We start from the raw sequence: 23502 nt of genomic DNA on the forward strand, positions 1-23502 counted from the left end.
TCCTGTGTTGTTTTAAAGAATGTATTTGGTTCCTGTGTTGTTTTAAAGGTAATGTATTTGGTTCCTGTGTTGTTTTAAAGGTAATGTATTAGGTTCCTGTGTTGTTTTAAAGGTAATGTATTAGGTTCCCGTGTTGTTTTAAAGGTAATGTATCCAAAGGTCAGACACACCACACAGTCAGTCTGTTGTTTAATGTATAATCGCAATGAATATCCTTATCTCAGTCTGGCATAATAACCCTTTAGCACCTGAAACACTGGACACATCACAAATATGATTCCCTTTCTGGTCTGTGTCAGGCCGAATCCGACCCGAGGTAAGAGCTCGTAAGTGGAACGTTATTCCCTTTTCATGTACCCTGTCTGTGTATTCTGACCTTGAACATCAGCATGAGAATAGCACGCTATTCGTTATTCTGACCTTGAACATCAGCATGAGAATAGCACCCTGTCGTTATTCTGACCTTGAACATCAGCATGAGAATAGCACCCTGTCTGTTATTCTGACCTTGAACATCAGCATGAGAATAGCACCCTGTCTGTGTATTCTGACCTTGAACATCAGCATGAGAATAGCACCCTGTCTGTGTATGCTGACCTTGAACATCAGCATGAGAATAGCACCCTGTCGTGTATTCTGACCTTGAACATCAGCATGAGAATAGCACCCTGTCGTTATTCTGACCTTGAACATCAGCATGAGAATAGCACGCTATTCGTTTGGGTTGGAGACCTAAGACAGGAGATGCGTCTACAGATACGCTGTATTCTAACATTAAAAGGTACACAGTATTTAAAGGGATGGCTTCAGATAAATACACTGAAAACGCTATTGAATAAAAACTCCATGAGAAAATCTGTTGGGCAGCAAGTGGGAGGGCTTTCCCTCGGTTGAATGACGTTTATTCAGAGCGCAAGGGAACCACGCGAGACTGAATAAGCAAAGTCTGAATACCAAATAGTGAGAAGTGTGTAGGAAAGGCGTGGGAAGGTGTAAATTCCTACGGCGGAATCGTCCCCTTTGCGTAAAAACAAATCCAAACTACGTCCCCAGAGGAGATCCACAACCAGCTGAAATCATAAGAGACCACTAGGTCCCACTAGGTCTGAGCACCGTGTTAAAACACCTGATGGTACAATCAGGCACAATGACACACTGACTAGGGGTGGATGGTTTAACACTTGACTAGGGGTGGATGGTTTAACACTTGACTAGGGGTGGATGGTTTAACACTTGACTAGGGGTGGATGGTTTAACACTTGACTAGGGGTGGATGGTTTAACACTTGACTAGGGGTGGATGTTTCAACACTTGACTAGGGGTGGATGTTTCAACACTTGACTAGGGGTGGATGTTTCAACACTTGACTAGGGGTGGATGTTTCAACACTTGACTAGGGGTGGATGTTTCAACACTTGACTAGGGGTGGATGTTTCAACACTTGACTAGGGGTGGATGTTTCAACACTTGACTAGGGGTGGATGTTTCAACACTTGACTAGGGGTGGATGGTTTAACACTTGACTAGGGGTGGATGGTTTAACACTTGACTAGGGGTGGATGGTTTAACACTTGACTAGGGTGGATGGTTTAACACTTGACTAGGGTGGGTGGTTTAACACTTGACTAGGGTGGGTGGTTTAACACTTGACTAGGGTGGGTGGTTTAACACTTGACTAGGGGTGGGTGGTTTAACCCTTGACAGGGGTGGATGGTTTAACACTTGACTAGGGGTGGATGGTTTAACACTTGACTAGGGGTGGGTGGTTTAACACTTGACTAGGGGTGGATGGTTTAACACTTGACTAGGAGTGGATGGTTTAACACTTGACTAGGGGTGGGTGGTTTAACCCTGACTAGGGGTGGATGGTTTAACACTTGACTAGGGGTGGATGGTTTAACACTTGACTAGGGGTGGATGGTTTAACACTTGACTAGGAGTGGATGGTTTAACACTTGACTAGGGGTGGATGGTTTAACACTTGACTAGGAGTGGATGGTTTAACACTTAAGAATTAGATCTTGACTATGATCTATAGCAGAACTGCATGGAGATCAAAGAGATTGATAAAGGAGGAGTCTTTACATCTGAGCCATAATAGCTTTTGTGACAGCATGGGCGGCACCATTAAAGACATTCTCTATGACTTCAATGAGTTGGTTAACAAACATGCATACTGCCCCCTGGAGGCTGTGTCTGTACAGGTATAAAGACAAGGTTGGGGATTTACTGCCCCCTGGAGGGTGTTGTCTGAACAGGTATAAAGACATGGTTGGGGATTTACTGCCCCCTGCAGGGTGTTGTCTGAACAGGTATAAAGACATGGTTGGGGATTTACTGCCCCCTGGAGGGTGTTGTCTGAACAGGTATAAAGACATGGTTGGGGATTTAATGCCCCCTGCAGGGTGTTGTCTGAACAGGTATAAAGACATGGTTGGGGATTTACTGCCCCTGGAGGGTGTTGTCTGAACAGGTATAAAGACATGGTTGGGGATTTACTGCCCCCTGGAGTTACGGAATGTTTGCTCAGGAGTATAATTCATTGGCTGATCCCTCCTGATGACCTGGGCGGAATCATGTGATCCTTCCTTAACCAATAGGAAGTCCCACCCAGTTGACTACTTCAGTATGGTGAAAGTCCTCAATGGCGCTGCTGTACTTTAGGGCTTTAGGGCACGAGAGCTGTCTATGAGGAGAGGCAGTAGAATGGTTCTCTGACTGATGCCTCATGCTGTTAGAACAATGAGGTCTTCTCCTGGAGCACCGTTCAAAACTAGACGGGCTATAAAAATAAAACTTCATTCATAACTTAAACAAAACATTAATGAAAAAGGTTGCATATCAATAAATCATACATTAAGACTAGTTGTATGAAAGCTTATGAATTGTTCTTCTGTCACGCAATGTAACATAATATACTCACAGTTGAACAAAACATCTAAAGTAAGTTTGTTTTTGTAAACAAAGCACTGAATATTCCAGTATAATATAATAATAAACTGAGACACACACCAACACATTCACAATACAACATGACTTTGGCATGGATCCTTCAGATCAGACTGCTGCCTTGTGGAATTTAGGCGTGTGATTGGTTGGTTGCTTTGTGATCTGATGATGAATGGTTGGTTCTGATAGGTAGCGAGGTGATGAAGGGTGATTGGTTGTCCCATTGTTTAACATGATGAAAGGCATCAGCCCTCCTCTTTGGTTTGTACATGGGTCTGGAACAGATTGTTGTGTTGCTAGGAGGATTATGAGATCTGATTGTTGAACTGCCCTGGGTACTTATCAAACCTCCTCTCTGCCTCCTCACTGAAGGCATCACCTGTAGGGGCAATAACACAACAGAACACACTAGTCAGAGACAGAATGCAATGGAAGAGTCTGGAACAAGAAACAAAAGGCAATGGAAGAGTCTGTAACAAGAGACAAAGGGCAATGGAAGAGTCTGGAACAAGAGACAAAAGGCACTGGAAGAATCTGGTACAAGAGACAGAAGGCAATGGAAGAGTCTGGAACAAGAGACAAAAGGCAATGGAAGAGTCTGGTACAAGAGACAGAAGGCAATGGAAGAGTCTGGAACAAGAGACAAAAAGGAGTCAACAGAAGGCAATGGAAGAGTCTGGTACAAGAGACAGAAGGCAATGGAAGAGTCTGGTACAAGAGACAGAAGGCAATGGAAGAGTCTGGAACAAGAGACAGAAGGCAATGGAAGAGTCTGGTACAAGAGACAGAAGGCAATGGAAGAGTCTGGTACAAGAGACAGAAGGCAATGGAAGAGTCTGGAACAAGAGACAAAAGGCAATGGAAGAGTCTGGTACAAGAGACAGAAGGCAATGGAAGAGTCTGGAACAAGAGACAGAAGGTAAGAAGAGTCTGGTACACGAGACAGAAGGCAATGGAAGAGTCTGGTACAAGAGACAGAAGGCAATGCAAGGGTCCGGGAACAAGAGACAGAAGGCAATGGAAGAGTCTGGAACAAGAGACAAAAGGTAAGAAGGGTCTGGTACACGAGACAGAAGGCAATGGAAGAGTCTGGTACAAGAGACAGAAGGCAATGGAAGAGTCTGGAACAAGAGACAGAAGGCAATGGAAGAGTCTGGAACAAGAGACAGAAGGCAATGGAAGAGTCTGGTACAAGAGACAGAAAGCAATGGAAGAGTCTGGAACAAGAGACAAAAGGCAATGGAAGAGTCTGGAACAAGAGACAAAAGGTAATGGAAGAGTCTGGAACAAGAGACAGAAGGCAATGGAAGAGTCTGGTACAAGAGACAAAAGGCAATGGAAGAGTCTGGAACAAGAGACAAAAGGTAAGAAGAGTCTGGTATACAAGACAGAAGGCAATGGAAGTGTCTGGTACAAGAGACAGAGGCAATGGAAGAGTCTGGAACAAGAGATAAAAGGTAAGAAGAGTCTGGTACACGAGACAGAAGGCAATGGAAGAGTCTGGTACAAGAGACAGAAGGCAATGGAAGGGTCTGGTACAAGAGACAGAAAGCAATGGAAGAGTCTGGAACAAGAGACAAAAGGCAATGGAAGAGTCTGGAACAAGAGACAAAAGGTAATGGAAGAGTCTGGAACAAGACACAGAAGGCAATGGAAGAGTCTGGAACAAGAGACAAAAGGCAATGGAAGAGTCTGGAACAAGAGACAAAAGGTAATGGAAGAGTCTGGAACAAGAGACAAAAGGTAAGAAGAGTCTGGTACACGAGACAGAAGGCAATGGAAGAGTCTGGTACAAGAGACAGAAGGCAATGGAAGAGTCTGGAACAAGAGACAGAAGGCAATGGAAGGGTCTGGTACAAGAGACAGAAAGCAATGGAAGAGTCTGGAACAAGAGACAAAAGGCAATGGAAGAGTCTGGAACAAGAGACAAAAGGTAATGGAAGAGTCTGGAACAAGACACAGAAGGCAATGGAAGAGTCTGGAACAAGAGACAGAAGGCAATGGACGAGTCTGGAACAAGAGACAAAAGGTAATGGAAGAGTCTGGAACAAGAGACAAAAGGTAATGGAAGAGTCTGGAACAAGAGACAAAAGGTAATGGAAGAGTCTGGAACAAGAGACAAAAGGTAATGGAAGAGTCTGGAACAAGAGACAGAAGGCAATGGAAGAGTCTGGAACAAGAGACAGAAGGCAATGGAACATTCTGGAACAAGAGACAAAAAGGTAATGGAAGAGTCTGGAACAAGAGACAAAAGGTAATGGAAGAGACAGAAGGCAATGGAAGAGTCTGGAACAAGAGACAAAAGGTAATGGAAGAGTCTGGAACAAGAGACAGAAGGCAATGGAAGAGTCTGGAACAAGAGACAGAAGGCAATGGAACATTCTGGTACAAGAGACAAAAGGCAATGGAAGAGTCTGGAAAAAGAGACAAAAGGTAATGGAAGAGTCTGGTATACGAGACAAAGGCAATGGAAGAGTCTGGTACAAGAGACAGAAGGCAATGGAAGGGTCCGGGAACAAGAGACAGAAGGCAATGGAAGAGTCTGGAACAAGAGACAAAAGGCAATGGAAGAGTCTGGAACAAGAGACAAAAGGTAATGGAAGAGTCTGGAACAAGAGACAAAAGGCAATGGAAGAGTCTGGTACAAGAGACAGAAGGCAATGGAAGAGTCTGGAACAAGAGACAGAAGGCAATGGAAGAGTCTGGTACATGAGACAGAAGGCAATGGAAGAGTTTGGTACAAGAGACAAAAGGCAATGGAAGAGTCTGGTACAAGAGACAAAAGGCAATGGAAGAGTCTGGAACAAGAGACAAAAGGTAATGGAAGAGTCTGGTATACGAGACAAAGAAGGCAATGGAAGAGTCTGGAACAAGAGACAAAAGGCAATGGAAGAGTCTGGAACAAGAGACAAAAGGTAATGGAAGAGTCTGGTATAAGAGACAGAAGGCAATGGAAGAGTCTGGAACAAGAGACAAAAGGCAATGGAAGAGTCTGGAACAAGAGACAAAAGGTAATGGAATAGTCTGGTATACGAGACAGAAGGCAATGGAAGAGTCTGGAACAAGAGACAAAAGGCAATGGAAGAGTCTGGAACAAGAGTCAAAAGGTAATGGAACAAGAGACAGAAGGCAATGGAAAAGTCTGGAACAAGAGACAAAAGGCAATGGAAGAGTCTGGAACAAGAGACAAAAGGCAATGGAAGAGTCTGGAACAAGAGACAAAAGGCAATGGAAGTGTCTGGAACAAGAGACAGAAGGCAATGGAAGAGTCTGGTACAAGAGACAAAAGGTAATGGAAGAGTTTGGTATACGAGACAGAAGGCAATGGAAGAGTCTGGAACAAGAGACAAAAGGCAATGGAAGCGTCTGGAACAAGAGACAGAAGGCATTGGAAGAGTCTGGAACAAGTGACAAAATTGGAAGAGTCTGGAACAAGTGAAAAAGTGTGGAAGTGTCTGGAACAAGAGACAGAAGGCATTGGAAGAGTCTGGTACAAGAGACAAAAGGCAATGGAAGTGTCTGGAACAAGAGACAAAAGGCAATGGAAGAGTCTGGTACAAACTAGGGAAGTGTTTCCCAAACTGTAGAGTTCCCCCCAGCCAGTCCACGTATGTGAAACTAGCTGATTTAACTAATGAGGGGCTTGATGATTCAGTGACCATTTGAATCAGTGGTGCTAGTTCTGGAATGATCAAAGAAGTGGACTGGCTAGGGGTACTGGAGGAGAGGTTAGGACAGCCTGGGGGTACTGGAGGAGAGGTTAGGACAGGCTGGGGGTACTGGAGGAGAGGTTAGGACAGGCTGGGGTTACTGGAGGAGAGTTTAGGACAGGCTGGGGGTACTGGAGGAGAGGTTAGGACAGGCTGGGGATACTGGAGGAGAGGTTAGGACAGGCTGGGGGTACTGGAGGAGAGGTTAGGACAGGCTGGGGGTACTGGAGGAGAGGTTAGGACAGGCTGGGGGTACTGGAGGAGAGGTTAGGACAGGCTGGGGGTACTGGAGGAGAGGTTAGGACAGGCTGGGGGTACTGGAGGAGAGGTTAGGACAGGCTGGGGGCAATGGAGGAGAGATTAGGACAGGCTGGGGGTACTAGAGGAGAGGTTAGGACAGGCTGGGGGTAATGGAGGAGAGGTTAGGACAGGCTGGGGGTACTAGAGGAGAGGTTAGGACAGGCTGGGGGTAATGGAGGAGAGGCTATGACAGGCTGGGGGTAGAGGAGGAGAGTTTAGGACAGGCTGGGGGTATTGGAGGAGAGTTTAGGACAGGCTGGGGGTACTAGAGGAGAGGTTAGGACAGGCTGGGGGTAATGGAGGCGAGTTTAGGACAGGCTGGGGGTACTGGAAGAGAGTTTAGGACTGGCTGGGGGTACTAGAGGAGAGGTTAGGACAGGCTGGGGGTAATGGAGGCGAGTTTAGGACAGGCTGGAGGTACTGGAAGAGAGTTTAGGGCTGGCTGGGGGTACTGGAGGAGAGGTTTGGGAGACACTTAACACGTATGTCTGAAATGGCACCCTATTCCCTATACAGTGCACTAGACAAAAAGTAGTGTACTATATAGGTAACAGGCTGCCCTTATAGACCCTTATAGACCCAGGTCAGTATCAGGCTGCCCTTATAGACCCAGGTCAGTATCAGGCTGCCCTTATAGACCCAGGTCAGTATCAGGCTGCCCTTATAGACCCAGGTCAGTATCAGGCTGCCCTTATAGACCCAGGTCAGTATCAGGCTGCCCTTATAGACCCTTATAGACCCAGGTCAGTATCAGGCTGCCCTTATAGACCCAGGTCAGTATCAGGCTGCCTTTATAGACCCAGGTCAGTATCAGGCTACCTTTATAGACCCAGGTCAGTATCAGGCTGCCCTTATAGACCCTTATAGATCCAGGTCAGTATCAGGCTGCCCTTATAGACCCAGGTCAGTATCAGGCTGCCCTTATAGACCCAGGTCAGTATCAGGCTGCCCTTATAGACCCAGGTCAGTAACAGGCTGCCCTTATAGAGCCCCCAGGTCAGTATCAGGCTGCCCTTATAGACCCAGGTCAGTATCAGGCTGCCCTGCCCTATAGACCCAGGTCAGTATCAGGCTGCCCTTATAGACCCAGGTCAGTATCAGGCTGCCCTTATAGACCCAGGTCAGTATCAGGCTGCCCTTATAGACCCAGGTCAGTATCAGGCTGCCCTTATAGACCCAGGTCAGCAGGTCAGGGCTGCCCTTATAGACCCAGGTCAGTATCAGGCTGCCCTTATAGACCCAGGTCAGTATCAGGCTGCCCTTATAGACCCAGGTCAGTATCAGGCTGCCCTTATAGACCCAGGTCAGTATCAGGCTGCCCCCTTATAGACCCAGTATCAGGCTGCCCTTAGACCCAGGTCAGTATCAGGCTGCCCTTATAGACCCAGGGTCAGTATCAGGCTGCCCTTATAGACCCAGGTCAGTATCAGGCTGCCCTTATAGACCCAGGTCAGTATCAGGCTGCCCTTATAGACCCAGGTCAGCATCAGGCTGCCCTTATAGACCCAGGTCAGTATCAGGCTGCCCTTATAGACCCAGGTCAGTATCAGGCTGCCCTTATAGACCCAGGTCAGTATCAGGCTGCCCTTATAGACCCAGGTCAGTATCAGGCTGCCTTTATAGACCCAGGTCAGTATCAGGCTGCCCTTATAGACCCAGGTCAGTATCAGGCTGCCCTTATAGACCCAGGTCAGTATCAGGCTGCCCTTATAGACCCAGGTCAGTATCAGGCTGCCCTTATAGACCCAGGTCAGTATCAGGCTGCCCTTATAGACCCAGGTCAGTAACAGGCTGCCCTTATAGACCCAGGTCAGCATCAGGCTGCCCTTATAGACCCAGGTCAGTATCAGGCTGCCCTTATAGACCCAGGTCAGTATCAGGCTGCCCTTATAGACCCAGGTCAGTATCAGGCTGCCCTTATAGACCCAGGTCAGTATCAGGCTGCCCTTATAGACCCAGGTCAGTTTTCCATGACAAATTTAGAGGTAGAGCTTCTCACCCATATGGCAATTGTGAAGCCAGATCCGGTGTCCGTCGTATTTGCAATTGCATTTCATGGCATTGTTGGTGAAGTCACTCTCTGCCACTTCAAAGTTTGGATTGATCACAATCTGAAATGATGGAACATCAAACACAATTAGTAAATAATATTGAGTTCACATCATCAAGCCACTGTTCTTCTGTCACTCTGTAGTCTGCACTTAGTCTGACTTTTCAAAGGGTCCAATTAAATGCAGACAGAATATCGTTTGATTTTGATACTTTTTGGGGAAGCACTGTTTGACAACTAATATGTGTAGTTTACAATATTTATAACCTCACGCAGTTTCCAGTTTTTCAATGTTTAGTCTGATTCAGGGCCTCCCCACAATGTTTTAACAGCAATAGAAGACAAGGTTGTTCACCTGTAAGATGTAGTTTCCTGGTTTGATATCGGTGATGTCGATCCACTGGCAGTCGATGTCATGGCGATACAGGTCCCAACACCCCACGGTGATGCCCTGCTCTCCGAAGTTAGCACACTCATACCTCTTAGAGATACCTGGAGAACACAGAACCCTCATACCTCTTAGAGATACCCATACCTCTTAGAGAACCTGGACAACCCCCTCATACCTCTTAGAGATACCTGGAGAACACAGAACCCTCATACCTCTTAGAGATACCTGGAGAACACAGAACCCTCATACCTCTTAGAGATACCTGGAGAACACAGAACCCTCATACCTCTTAAAGATACCTGGAGAACACAGAACACTCATACCTCTTAGAGATACCTGGAGAACACAGAACACCCCTACCACTTAGAGATACCTGGAGAACACAGAACACTCATACCTCTTAGAGATACCTGGAGAACACAGAACACTCATACCTCTTAGAGATACCTGGAGAACACAGAACCCTCATACCTCTTAGAGATACCCAGAGAACACACAACACTCATACCTCTTAGAGATACCTGGAGAACACAGATTACACCAATTAGACTTCTACCACCAACAATTACACATCCTCCAAAACAGGACACATAATGTTCCACTTTGAATATTGGATAAGATATCCCTGATCTTAACACCCAAATAAAGACGGTTTGATTGGCTGGCCCTCTAGTGGAGTATGTTTGATTGGCTGGACCTCCAATAGTCTACTCTGATTGGCTGGACCTCCAGTAGACTCTGTTCTGATAATTTTCCCTCCCAGACTCACCTTCGTGACACTCAGTGTCCTCCAGACAGAAAGAGGCCTTGTGTCCCTCAGCCACCTTGGTTCCGTTGGACGACAGCAGGTCATAGTGGGTGAAGATATCCATGCTGTGGTAGTGGCTGCATAGGGAACAGAAAACAGTTGATCCTCAGATCTCAGAGTATAGGTCAGGGGTATCTGATCTGAGAGAGTATAGGTCAGGGGTATCTGATCTGAGAGAGTATAGGTCAGGGGTATCTGATCTGAGAGTATAGGTCAGGGGTATCTGATCTGAGAGTATAGGTCAGGGGTATCTGATCTGAGAGAGTATAGGTCAGGGGTATCTGATCTGAGAGTATAGGTCAGGGGTATCTGATCTGAGAGTATAGGTCAGGGGTATCTGATCTGAGAGTATAGGTCAGGGGTATCTGATCTGAGAGTATAGGTCAGGGGTATCTGATCTGAGAGTATAGGTCAGGGGTATCTGATCTGAGAGTATAGGTCAGGGGTATCTGATCTGAGAGTATAGGTCAGGGGTATCTGATCTGAGAGAGTATAGGTCAGGGGTATCTGTTCTGAGAGTATAGGTCAGGGGTATCTGATCTGAGAGTATAGGTCAGGGGTATCTGATCTGAGAGTATAGGTCAGGGGTATCTGATCTGAGAGCGTATAGGTCAGGGGTATCTGTTCTGAGAGTATAGGTCAGGGGTATCTGATCTGAGAGTATAGGTCAGGGGTATCTGATCTGAGAGTATAGGTCAGGGGTATCTGTTCTGAGAGTATAGGTCAGGGGTATCTGATCTGAGAGTATAGGTCAGGGGTATCTGTTCTGAGAGTATAGGTCAGGGGTATCTGATCTGAGAGAGTATAGGTCAGGGGTATCTGATCTGAGAGAGTATAGGTCAGGGGTATCTGTTCTGAGAGTATAGGTCAGGGGTATCTGATCTGAGAGAGTATAGGTCAGGGGTATCTGATCTGAGAGTATAGGTCAGGGGTATCTGATCTGAGAGAGTATAGGTCAGGGGTATCTGATCTGAGAGAGTATAGGTCAGGGGTATCTGATCTGAGAGTATAGGTCAGGGGTATCTGATCTGAGAGTATAGGTCAGGGGTATCTGTTCTGAGAGTATAGGTCAGGGGTATCTGATCTGAGAGAGTATAGGTCAGGGGTATCTGATCTGAGAGTATAGGTCAGGGGTATCTGATCTGAGAGTATAGGTCAGGGGTATCTGATCTGAGAGTATAGGTCAGGGGTATCTGATCTGAGAGAGTATAGGTCAGGGGTATCTGATCTGAGAGTATAGGTCAGGGGTATCTGTTCTGAGAGTATAGGTCAGGGGAATCTGATCTGAGAGAGTATAGGTCAGGGGTATCTGATCTGAGAGTATAGGTCAGGGGTATCTGATCTGAGAGTATAGGTCAGGGGTATCTGATCTGAGAGAGTATAGGTCAGGGGTATCTGATCTGAGAGTATAGGTCAGGGGTATCTGATCTGAGAGAGTATAGGTCAGGGGTATCTGATCTGAGAGTATAGGTCAGGGGTATCTGATCTGAGAGAGTATAGGTCAGGGGTATCTGATCTGAGAGTATAGGTCAGGGGTATCTGATCTGAGAGAGTATAGGTCAGGGGTATCTGATCTGAGAGTATAGGTCAGGGGTATCTGATCTGAGAGAGTATAGGTCAGGGGAATCTGATCTGAGAGAGTATAGGTCAGGGGTATCTGATCTGAGAGTATAGGTCAGGGGTATCTGATCTGAGAGAGTATAGGTCAGGGGTATCTGTTCTGAGAGTATAGGTCAGGGGTATCTGATCTGAGAGTATAGGTCAGGGGTATCTGATCTGAGAGTATAGGTCAGGGGTATCTGATCTGAGAGTATAGGTCAGGGGTATCTGATCTGAGAGTATAGGTCAGGGGTATCTGTTCTGAGAGTATAGGTCAGGGGTATCTGTTCTGAGAGTATAGGTCAGGGGTATCTGATCTGAGAGTATAGGTCAGGATCTGAGAGGGTCAGGGGAATCTGATCTGAGAGTATAGGTCAGGGGTATCTGATCTGAGAGTATAGGTCAGGGGTATCTGATCTGAGAGTATAGGTCAGGGGTATCTGATCTGAGAGTATAGGTCAGGGGTATCTGATCTGAGAGAGTATAGGTCAGGGGTATCTGATCTGAGAGTATAGGTCAGTCTGATCTGAGGGGTCAGGGGTATCTGTTCTGAGAGTATAGGTCAGGGGAATCTGATGAGAGAGTATAGGTCAGGGGAATCTGATCTGAGAGTATAGGTCAGGGGTATCTGATCTGAGAGTATAGGTCAGGGTATCTGATCTGAGAGTATAGGTCAGGGGTATCTGATCTGAGAGTATAGGTCAGGGGTATCTGATCTGAGAGAGTATAGGTCAGGGGTATCTGATCTGAGAGTATAGGTCTGATCTGAGGGTATCTGATCTGAGAGAGTATAGGTCAGGGGTATCTGATCTGAGAGTATAGGTCAGGGGTATCTGATCTGAGAGAGTATAGGTCAGGGGTATCTGATCTGAGAGTATAGGTCAGGGGTATCTGATCTGAGAGAGTATAGGTCAGGGGTATCTGATCTGAGAGTATAGGTCAGGGGTATCTGTTCTGAGAGTATAGGTCAGGGGTATCTGATCTGAGAGAGTATAGGTCAGGGGTATCTGATCTGAGAGTATAGGTCAGGGTATCTGATCTGAGAGTATAGGTCAGGGGTATCTGATCTGAGAGAGTATAGGTCAGGGGTATCTGATCTGAGAGTATAGGTCAGGGGTATCTGATCTGAGAGTATAGGTCAGGGGTATCTGATCTGAGAGAGTATAGGTCAGGGGTATCTGATCTGAGAGAGTATAGGTCAGGGGTATCTGATCTGAGAGAGTATAGGTCAGGGGTATCTGATCTGAGAGAGTATAGGTCAGGGGTATCTGATCTGAGAGTATAGGTCAGGGGTATCTGATCTGAGAGTATAGGTCAGGGGTATCTGATCTGAGAGAGTATAGGTCAGGGGTATCTGATCTGAGAGAGTATAGGTCAGGGGTATCTGATCTGAGAGTATAGGTCAGGGGTATCTGATCTGAGAGTATAGGTCAGGGGTATCTGATCTGAGAGAGTATAGGTCAGGGGTATCTGATCTGAGAGAGTATAGGTCAGGGGTATCTGATCTGAGAGAGTATAGGTCAGGGGTATCTGATCTGAGAGTATAGGTCAGGGGTATCTGATCTGAGAGTATAGGTCAGGGGTATCTGATCTGAGAGTATAGGTCAGGGGTATCTGATCTGAGAGTATAGGTCAGGGGTATCTGATCTGAGAGAGTATAGGTCAGGGGTATCTGATCTGAGAGATAGGTCAGGGGTATCTGATCTGAGAGTATAGGTCAGGGGTATCTGATCTGAGAGAGTATAGGTCAGGGGTATCTGATCTGAGAGAGTATAGGTCAGGGGTATCTGATCTGAGAGTATAGGTCAGGGGTATCTGATCTGAGAGTATAGGTCAGGGGTATCTGATCTGAGAGTATAGGTCAGGGGTATCTGATCTGAGAGTATAGGTCAGGGGTATCTGTTCTGAGAGTATAGGTCAGGGGTATCTGATCTGAGACTATAGGTCAGGGGTATCTGTTCTGAGAGTATAGGTCAGGGGTATCTGTCTGAGAGTATAGGTCAGGGGTATCTGATCTGAGAGTATAGGTCAGGGGTATCTGATCTGAGAGTATAGGTCAGGGGTATCTGATCTGAGAGAGTATAGGTCAGGGGAATCTGATCTGAGAGTATAGGTCAGGGGTATCTGATCTGAGAGTATAGGTCAGGGGTATCTGATCTGAGAGAGTATAGGTCAGGGGTATCTGATCTGAGAGTATAGGTCAGGGGTATCTGATCTGAGAGTATAGGTCAGGGGTATCTGATCTGAGAGTATAGGTCAGGGGGTATCTGATCTGAGAGAGTATAGGTCAGGGGTATCTGATCTGAGAGTATAGGTCAGGGGTATCTGATCTGAGAGTATAGGTCAGGGGTATCTGATCTGAGAGAGTATAGGTCAGGGGTATCTGATCTGAGAGTATAGGTCAGGGGAATCTGATCTGAGAGAGTATAGGTCAGGGGATCTGATCTGAGAGAGTATAGGTCAGGGGTATCTGATCTGAGAGTATAGGTCAGGGGTATCTGTTCTGAGAGTATAGGTCAGGGGTATCTGATCTGAGAGTATAGGTCAGGGGAATCTGATCTGAGAGTATAGGTCAGGGGTATCTGATCTGAGAGTATAGGTCAGGGGTATCTGATCTGAGAGAGTATAGGTCAGGGGTATCTGATCTGAGAGTATAGGTCAGGGGTATCTGATCTGAGAGAGTATAGGTCAGGGGTATCTGATCTGAGAGTATAGGTCAGGGGTATCTGATCTGAGAGAGTATAGGTCAGGGGTATCTGTTCTGAGAGTATAGGTCAGGGGTATCTGATCTGAGAGAGTATAGGTCAGGGGATCTGATCTGAGAGTATAGGTCAGGGGTATCTGTTCTGAGAGTATAGGTCAGGGGTATCTGATCTGAGAGAGTTTAGGTCAGGGGTATCTGATCTGAGAGTATAGGTCAGGGGTATCTGATCTGAGAGAGTATAGGTCAGGGGTATCTGATCTGAGAGTATAGGTCAGGGGTATCTGTTCTGAGAGTATAGGTCAGGGGTATCTGTTCTGAGAGTATAGGTCAGGGTATCTGATCTGAGAGTATAGGTCAGGGGTATCTGTTCTGAGAGTATAGGTCAGGGGTATCTGTTCTGAGAGTATAGGTCAGGGGTATCTGATCTGAGAGAGTATAGGTCAGGGGTATCTGATCTGAGAGTATAGGTCAGGGGTATCTGATCTGAGAGAGTATAGGTCAGGGGTATCTGATCTGAGAGTATAGGTCAGGGGTATCTGTTCTGAGAGTATAGGTCAGGGGTATCTGATCTGAGAGTATAGGTCAGGGGTATCTGATCTGAGAGAGTATAGGTCAGGGGTATCTGATCTGAGAGAGTATAGGTCAGGGGTATCTGATCTGAGAGAGTATAGGTCAGGGGTATCTGATCTGAGAGTATAGGTCAGGGGTATCTGATCTGAGAGTATAGGTCAGGGGTATCTGATCTGAGAGAGTATAGGTCAGGGGTATCAGATCTGAGAGAGTATAGGTCAGGGGTATCTGATCTGAGAGTATAGGTCAGGGGTATCTGATCTGAGAGTATAGGTCAGGGGTATCTGATCTGAGAGAGTATAGGTCAGGGGTATCTGATCTGAGAGTATAGGTCAGGGGTATCTGTTCTGAGAGTATAGGTCAGGGGTATCTGATCTGAGAGAGTATAGGTCAGGGGTATCTGATCTGAGAGTATAGGTCAGGGGTATCTGTTCTGAGAGTATAGGTCAGGGGTATCTGATCTGAGAGTATAGGTCAGGGGTATCTGATCTGAGAGTATAGGTCAGGGGTATCTGTTCTGAGAGTATAGGTCAGGGGTATCTGATCTGAGAGTATAGGTCAGGGGTATCTGTTCTGAGAGTATAGGTCAGGGGTATCTGTTCTGAGAGAGTATAGGTCAGGGGATCTGATCTGAGAGTATAGGTCAGGGGTATCTGATCTGAGAGTATAGGTCAGGGGTATCTGATCTGAGAGAGTATAGGTCAGGGGTATCTGATCTCAGGGGTATCTGATCTGAGAGTATAGGTCAGGGGTATCTGATCTGAGAGTATAGGTCAGGGGTATCTGATCTGAGAGTATAGGTCAGGGGTATCTGATCTGAGAGTATAGGTCAGGGGTATCTGATCTGAGAGTATAGGTCAGGGGTATCTGTTCTGAGAGTATAGGTCAGGGGTATCTGATCTGAGAGAGTATAGGTCAGGGGTATCTGATCTGAGAGTATAGGTCAGGGGTATCTGATCTGAGAGTATAGGTCAGGGGTATCTGATCTGAGAGAGTATAGGTCAGGGGTATCTGTTCTGAGAGTATAGGTCAGGGGTATCTGATCTGAGAGAGTATAGGTCTGATCTGGGGTATCTGATCTGAGAGTATAGGTCAGGGGTATCTGTTCTGAGAGTATAGGTCAGGGGTATCTGATCTGAGAGTATAGGTCTGAGAGGGTCAGGGGTATCTGATCTGAGAGTATAGGTCAGGGGTATCTGATCTGAGAGTATAGGTCAGGGGTATCTGATCTGAGAGTATAGGTCAGGGGTATCTGATCTGAGAGTATAGGTCAGGGGTATCTGATCTGAGAGTATAGGTCAGGGGTATCTGATCTGAGAGAGTATAGGTCAGGGGTATCTGATCTGAGAGTATAGGTCAGGGGTATCTGTTCTGAGAGAGTATAGGTCAGGGGTATCTGTTCTGAGAGTATAGGTCAGGGGTATCTGATCTGAGAGAGTATAGGTCAGGGGTATCTGATCTGAGAGAGTATAGGTTAGGGGTATCTGATCTGAGAGTATAGGTCAGGGGTATCTGATCTGAGAGATATCAGGTCTGGGGTATCTGTTCTGAGAGTATAGGTCAGGGGTATCTGATCTGAGAGTATAGGTCAGGGGTATCTGATCTGAGAGTATAGGTCAGGGGTATCTGATCTGAGAGTATAGGTCAGGGGTATCTGATCTGAGAGTATAGGTCAGGGGTATCTGATCTGAGAGTATAGGTCAGGGGTATCTGATCTGAGAGTATAGGTCAGGGGTATCTGATCTGAGAGTATAGGTCAGGGGTATCTGATCTGAGAGTATAGGTCAGGGGTATCTGATCTGAGAGTATAGGTCAGGGGTATCTGATCTGAGAGTATAGGTCAGGGGTATCTGATCTGAGAGAGTATAGGTCAGGGGTATCTGGTCAGGGGTATCTGATCTGAGAGTATAGGTCAGGGGTATCTGATCTGAGAGAGTATAGGTCAGGGGTATCTGATCTGAGAGTATAGGTCAGGGGTATCTGATCTGAGAGAGTATAGGTCAGGGGGGTATCTGATCTGAGAGTATAGGTCAGGGGTATCTGATCTGAGGTCAGTATAGGTCAGGGGTATCTGATCTGAGAGAGTATAGGTCAGGGGTATCTGATCTGAGAGTATAGGTCAGGGGTATCTGTTCTGAGAGTATAGGTCAGGGGTATCTGATCTGAGAGAGTATAGGTCAGGGGTATCTGATCTGAGAGATCTGATATAGGTCAGGGGTATCTGATCTGAGAGTATAGGTCAGGGGTATCTGATCTGAGAGAGTATAGGTCAGGGGTATCTGATCTGAGAGTATAGGTCAGGGGTATCTGATCTGAGAGTATAGGTCAGGGGTATCTGATCTGAGAGTATAGGTCAGGGGTATCTGATCTCTGAGAGTATAGGTCAGGGGTATCTGATCTGAGAGTATAGGTCAGGGGTATCTGATCTGAGAGAGTATAGGTCAGGGGTATCTGATCTGAGAGTATAGGTCAGGGGTATCTGATCTGAGAGTATAGGTCAGGGGTATCTGATCTGAGAGTATAGGTCAGGGGTATCTGATCTGAGAGTATAGGTCAGGGGTATCTGATCTGAGAGTATAGGTCAGGGGTATCTGATCTGAGAGAGTATAGGTCAGGGGTATCTGATCTGAGAGTATAGGTCAGGGGTATCTGATCTGAGAGTATAGGTCAGGGGTATCTGTTCTGAGAGAGTATAGGTCAGGGGTATCTGATCTGAGAGAGTATAGGTCAGGGGTATCTGATCTGAGAGTATAGGTCAGGGGTATCTGATCTGAGAGTATAGGTCAGGGGTATCTGATCTGAGAGAGTATAGGTCAGGGGTATCTGATCTGAGAGTATAGGTCAGGGGTATCTGATCTGAGAGTATAGGTCAGGGGTATCTGATCTGAGAGAGTATAGGTCAGGGGTATCTGATCTGAGAGTATAGGTCAGGGGTATCTGATCTGAGAGTATAGGTCAGGGGTATCTGATCTGAGAGAGTATAGGTCAGGGGTATCTGATCTGAGAGTATAGGTCAGGGGTATCTGTTCTGAGAGTATAGGTCAGGGGTATCTGATCTGAGAGTATAGGTCAGGGGTATCTGATCTGAGAGTATAGGTCAGGGGTATCTGATCTGAGAGAGTATAGGTCAGGGGTATCTGATCTGAGAGTATAGGTCAGGGGTATCTGATCTGAGAGTATAGGTCAGGGGTATCTGTTTTGAGAGTATAGGTCAGGGTTATCTGTTTTGAGAGTATAGGTCAGGGTATCTGATCTGAGAGAGTATAGGTCAGGGGTATCTGATCTGAGAGTATAGGTCAGGGGTATATCTGAGGTATAGGTCAGTATCTGATCTGAGAGTATAGGTCAGGGGTATCTGATCTGAGAGTATAGGTCAGGGGTATCTGATCTGAGAGTATAGGTCAGGTCTGAGAGGGTCATCTGATCTGAGAGAGTATAGGTCAGGGGTCATCTGATCTGAGAGAGTATAGGTCAGGGGTATCTGATCTGAGAGTATAGGTCAGGGGTATCTGATCTGAGAGTATAGGTCAGGGGTATCTGATCTGAGAGTATAGGTCAGGGGTATCTGATCTGAGAGAGTATAGGTCAGGGGTATCTGATCTGAGAGTATAGGTCAGGGGTATCTGATCTGAGAGTATAGGTCAGGGGTATCTGATCTGAGAGTATAGGTCAGGGGTATCTGATCTGAGAGTATAGGTCAGGGGTATCTGATCTGAGAGAGTATAGGTCAGGGGTATCTGATCTGAGAGTATAGGTCAGGGGTATAGGTCAGGGGTATCTGATCTGAGAGTATAGGTCAGGGGTATCTGATCTGAGAGAGTATAGGTCAGGGGTATCTGATCTGAGAGTATAGGTCAGGGGTATCTGATCTGAGAGAGTATAGGTCAGGGGTATCTGATCTGAGAGTATAGGTCAGGGGTATCTGATCTGATCTGAGAGAGTATAGGTCAGGGGTATCTGATCTGAGAGTATAGGTCAGGGGTATCTGATCTGAGAGTATAGGTCAGGGGTATCTGATCTGAGAGTATAGGTCATGGGTATCTGTTCTGAGAGTATAGGTCAGGGGTATCTGATCTGAGAGTATAGGTCAGGGGTATCTGATCTGAGAGAGTATAGGTCAGGGGAATCTGATCTGAGAGAGTATAGGTCAGGGGTATCTGATCTGAGAGTATAGGTCAGGGGTATCTGATCTGAGAGTATAGGTCAGGGGAATCTGATCTGAGAGTATAGGTCAGGGGTATCTGATCTGAGAGAGTATAGGTCAGGGGTATCTGTTCTGAGAGTATAGGTCAGGGGTATCTGATCTGAGAGAGTTTAGGTCAGGGGTATCTGATCTGAGAGTATAGGTCAGGGGTATCTGTTCTGAGAGTATAGGTCAGGGGTATCTGATCTGAGAGTATAGGTCAGGGGTATCTGATCTGAGAGTATAGGTCAGGGGTATCTGATCTGAGAGTATAGGTCAGGGGTATCTGATCTGAGAGAGTATAGGTCAGGGGTATCTGTTCTGAGAGAGTATAGGTCAGGGGTATCTGTTCTGAGAGAGTATAGGTCAGGGGTATCTGTTCTGAGAGTATAGGTCAGGGGTATCTGATCTGAGAGTATAGGTCAGGGGTATCTGATCTGAGAGAGTATAGGTCAGGGGTATCTGATCTGAGAGAGTATAGGTCAGGGGTATCTGATCTGAGAGTATAGGTCAGGGGTATCTGATCTGAGAGTATAGGTCAGGGGTATCTGATCTGAGAGTATAGGTCAGGGGAATCTATGAGATTTCTGTAAAAACAAAACAAAGATAAAGCCTTGTGTTCCTATTGTTTTTATTATTAATCTCAGGCTGTGGGCGTGTAGGTGCACCTGATTCAGCTGCCCTGTGTGCCGGGTAGGCGAACTGTTGCTATTTGGAACCATTTCATGTGTCTGAATGTACAAATTCCGCCTTCCCGGAGGGCCTGGAGGGCAAATCAAGTGCACTATAGGCCTACCGCTGGCCAATCGGATGGCTCAGATGACCGTGTCTGCAGTAACGTAACAGGCATAAAAGAACGCTATATCAAAGTTGATACTGTGAGATTTCTAAATGTTTAAAACCACGACGAGAGACTGTCAACGAATACAGCACAGTGCTGCTGTTTCTAAATGTTTAAAACCACGACTAGAGAGAGACTGTCAACGAATACAGCACAGTGCTGCTGTTTCTAAATGTTTAAAACCACGACTAGAGAGAGAATGTCAACGAATACAGCACAGTGCAGTAGCTTAAAACAGGTACAGCCTCGGTGTTCACAGTAAAACTGTAACTTAAAGCAGGTACAGCCTCGGTGTTCACAGTAAAACTGTAACTTAAAGCGGCTACAGCCTCAGTGTTCACAGTAAAGCAGGTACAGCCTCAGTGTTAACAGTAAAACTATAACTTAAAACAGATACAGCATCAGTGTTCACAGTAAAACTGTAACTTAAAGCACCTACAGCCTCAGTGTTCGCAGTAAAACTGTAACTTAAAGCAGGTACAGCCTCAGTGTTCACAGTAAAACTGTAACTTAAAGCAGTTACATCCTCAGTGTTCACAGTAAAACTGTAACTTAAAGCAGGTACAGCCTCAGTGTTCACAGTAAAACTGTAACTTAAAGCAGGTACAGCCTCAGTGTTCACAGTAAAACTGTAACTTAAAGCAGGTACAGCCTCAGTGTTCACAGTAAAACTGTAACTTAAAGCAGGTACAGCCTCAGTGTTCACAGTAAAACTGTAACTTAATGCAGCTCCAGCCTCAGTGTTCACAGTAAAACTGTAACTTAAACGCGGTACAGCTGGAAGTTGCACAATGTCACAATGTTCAAGTTTGTGCTCAGCAGACCTGAAGTTATATTTAACTTCAATGTTTAACATCTCCAATGTTAATTGAAAACATGTAAAAACCAAAGCCTGTCACAGTCAAAAACCTGAAAACACGACATGGTATCAAGAACAAGACGAAACCAGCTGAAACCAGCCACTTCCGATTCCCCACATGACAGTGTCTTACATCCTCAGTGTTCACAGTAAAACTGTCATTGTCACTCGCAATCTGGCCATCCAGAATGACAACAACAGGCTTCTGGAAGCACGCACATGGTTTCCGTGACATTGTCAGCTAACCCATCTATTATATAGACAATTGAAGGTATTCTCTACATCAGCGATTCCCAACTTTTCCCCTTCCAAATCACCGTCAACAGCCCGAGGACCACCATTCGCAGAAATATTTTCAACATCAATGTTATCAGCTATTAACAGATTAAAGGCCTATTCTTATTGTAAACCATTTGTATTGTTAAAGTTAATATATTGTTTATGGTAATGTCAGTCAAAGGTAATGTATTGCCAAAGGTAATGTAACAGAGGTAATGTAGTGTTAAAGGCAACAGTGTTCAAGGTAATGTAACATTAAAGGTAATGTATCGTTAAAGGTAATGTATCACCAAAGGCAATGTAATGTATCGTCAAAGGTAATGCACTGTTCAAGTGAATGTATTGTCAAAGGTAATGTATTGCTAAAGGTGATGATATTGCTATAGGTAATGTACCATCAAAGGTAATGTATTGTTAAAAGTAATGTATTGTCAAAGGTAATATACTGTTAAAGGTAATATAAAGGTAATGTATTATTAATGTCAAGGTAAAGGTAATGTATTGTTAAAGGTAATGTATTGTTAATGGTAAGGTAAAGGTAATGTATTGTTAAAGGTAATGTATTATTAATGTCAAGGTAAAGGTAATGTATTGTTAAAGGTAATGTATTATTCACGGTAGGGTAAAGGTAATGTATTGTTAAAGGTAATGTATTATTAACAGCAAGGTACATGTAATGTATTGGTATATGTAATGTATTATTAATGGTAAGGTAAAGGTAATGTATCGTAAAAGGTAATGTATTGTTAAATGTATAAGGTAATGTAAAACTACTTATTATACCGTAAATACTCCCAACTGTTATAATTTATTTTATTTTATTGAAAATAATTGGCGGACCACCTGCAGCACCCCTGCGGACCACAGGTTGGAAACCACTGCGCTAGATGACTAGGTTGCCATAGTTACCCGTGACAGGCGTGCCAGACCCAGGAGTTCACGTCCGGCCTTGGGCCTGAAGTCGGCCCGTCCGATGTTGTGGATCTGAGAGGAGAACCGTAGCAGGCGGCGGTGTCCGTAGGGCCAGTTAGCACTAGCAGCAGACTTAGACAGACAGTTCTCCTCCGCTGCGCAGTACAACATGTGGAGCGGGCGGTCCTCAATGTACACGGACTGCTGGACCAGGGGAGCATTCAGGACCAGGTCAGAGTAAAACGCAGCTGGGAGGAGAGAGGAGGAGAGGAGGAGGAGGGGGAGAGGAGAGATGAGGAGAGGAGGAGGAGCCTCAGGGAGATGAGGGAAGAGGAGAGGGGGAGGAGGAGAGGAGGAGGAGAGGAGGAGGAGGTCCAGAGGAGGAGGGAGGAGGAGGAGGAGGAGGAGAGGAGGTTCAGAGGAGGAGGAGAGGAGATGAGGGAAGAGGAGAGGGGGAGGAGAGGAGGAGGAGAGGAGATGAGGAGGGGGGGAGAGGAGGAGAGGGAGGAGGAGGAGGAGAGGAGGAGGAGGGAGCAGGAGGGGGAGGAGGAAAAGGAGAGGAGGAGGAGGAGGAGGAGGAGGAGGAGGAGCAGGAGGGGGAGGAGGGAGGAGGAGGAGGAGGGGGGGGAGGGAGGAGAGAGGAGGAGGAGGAGGAGGAGAGAGAGGAGGAGGGGGAGGAGGGGGAGGAGAGGAGGAGGAGGGGAGGAACGGTCAAATTGTCAACATGTACTGTGCAGTAGTTTCCATTGCCACTTGTTTTATGTTGGCTGTTTAGAACAGTGGGGTCAGTTTAGCAAACGCAGGGTGCGTCAGAGTGGGGTCAGGTCAGGGTACAGCAGAGTGGGGTCAGTTCAGGGTGTGGCAGAGTGGGGTCAGTTCAGGGTGCGGCAGAGTGGGGTCAGTTCAGGGCACGGCAGAGTGGGGTCAGTTCAGGGCACGGCAGAGTGGGGTCAGTTCAGGGCACGGCAGAGTGGGGTCAGTTCAGGGTGTGTCAGAGTGGGGTCAGTTCAGGGCAGGGCAGAGTGGGGTCAGTTCAGGGCACGGCAGAGTGGGGTCAGTTCAGGGCACGGCAGAGTGGGGTCAGTTCAGGGTGTGTCAGAGTGGGGTCAGTTCAGGGTGTGGCAGAGTGGGGTCAGTTCAGGGTGTGGCAGAGTGGGGTCAGTTCAGGGTGTGGCAGAGTGGGGTCAGTTCAGGGTGTGTCAGAGTGGGGTCAGTTCAGGGTGTGTCAGAGTGGGGTCAGTTCAGGGTGTGGCAGAGTGGGGTCAGTTCAGGGCACGGCAGAGTGGGGTCAGTTCAGGGTGTGTCAGAGTGGGGTCAGTTCAGGGCGTGTCAGAGTGGGGTCAGCGC

At 46.5% G+C, this 23502-nt stretch overlaps 1 pseudogene; it reads right to left on the bottom strand.

The window, feature by feature from the left end:
* Positions 1-404: 404 nt before the first annotated feature.
* The window catches only part of LOC135508546 (lysyl oxidase homolog 3B-like), a 117637-nt pseudogene continuing 94539 nt past the window's right edge, over positions 405-23502 (bottom strand).

Source organism: Oncorhynchus masou, chromosome 21, assembly GCF_036934945.1.
Source record: "Oncorhynchus masou masou isolate Uvic2021 chromosome 21, UVic_Omas_1.1, whole genome shotgun sequence".
In the NCBI taxonomy this organism is placed as follows: domain Eukaryota; kingdom Metazoa; phylum Chordata; class Actinopteri; order Salmoniformes; family Salmonidae; genus Oncorhynchus; species Oncorhynchus masou.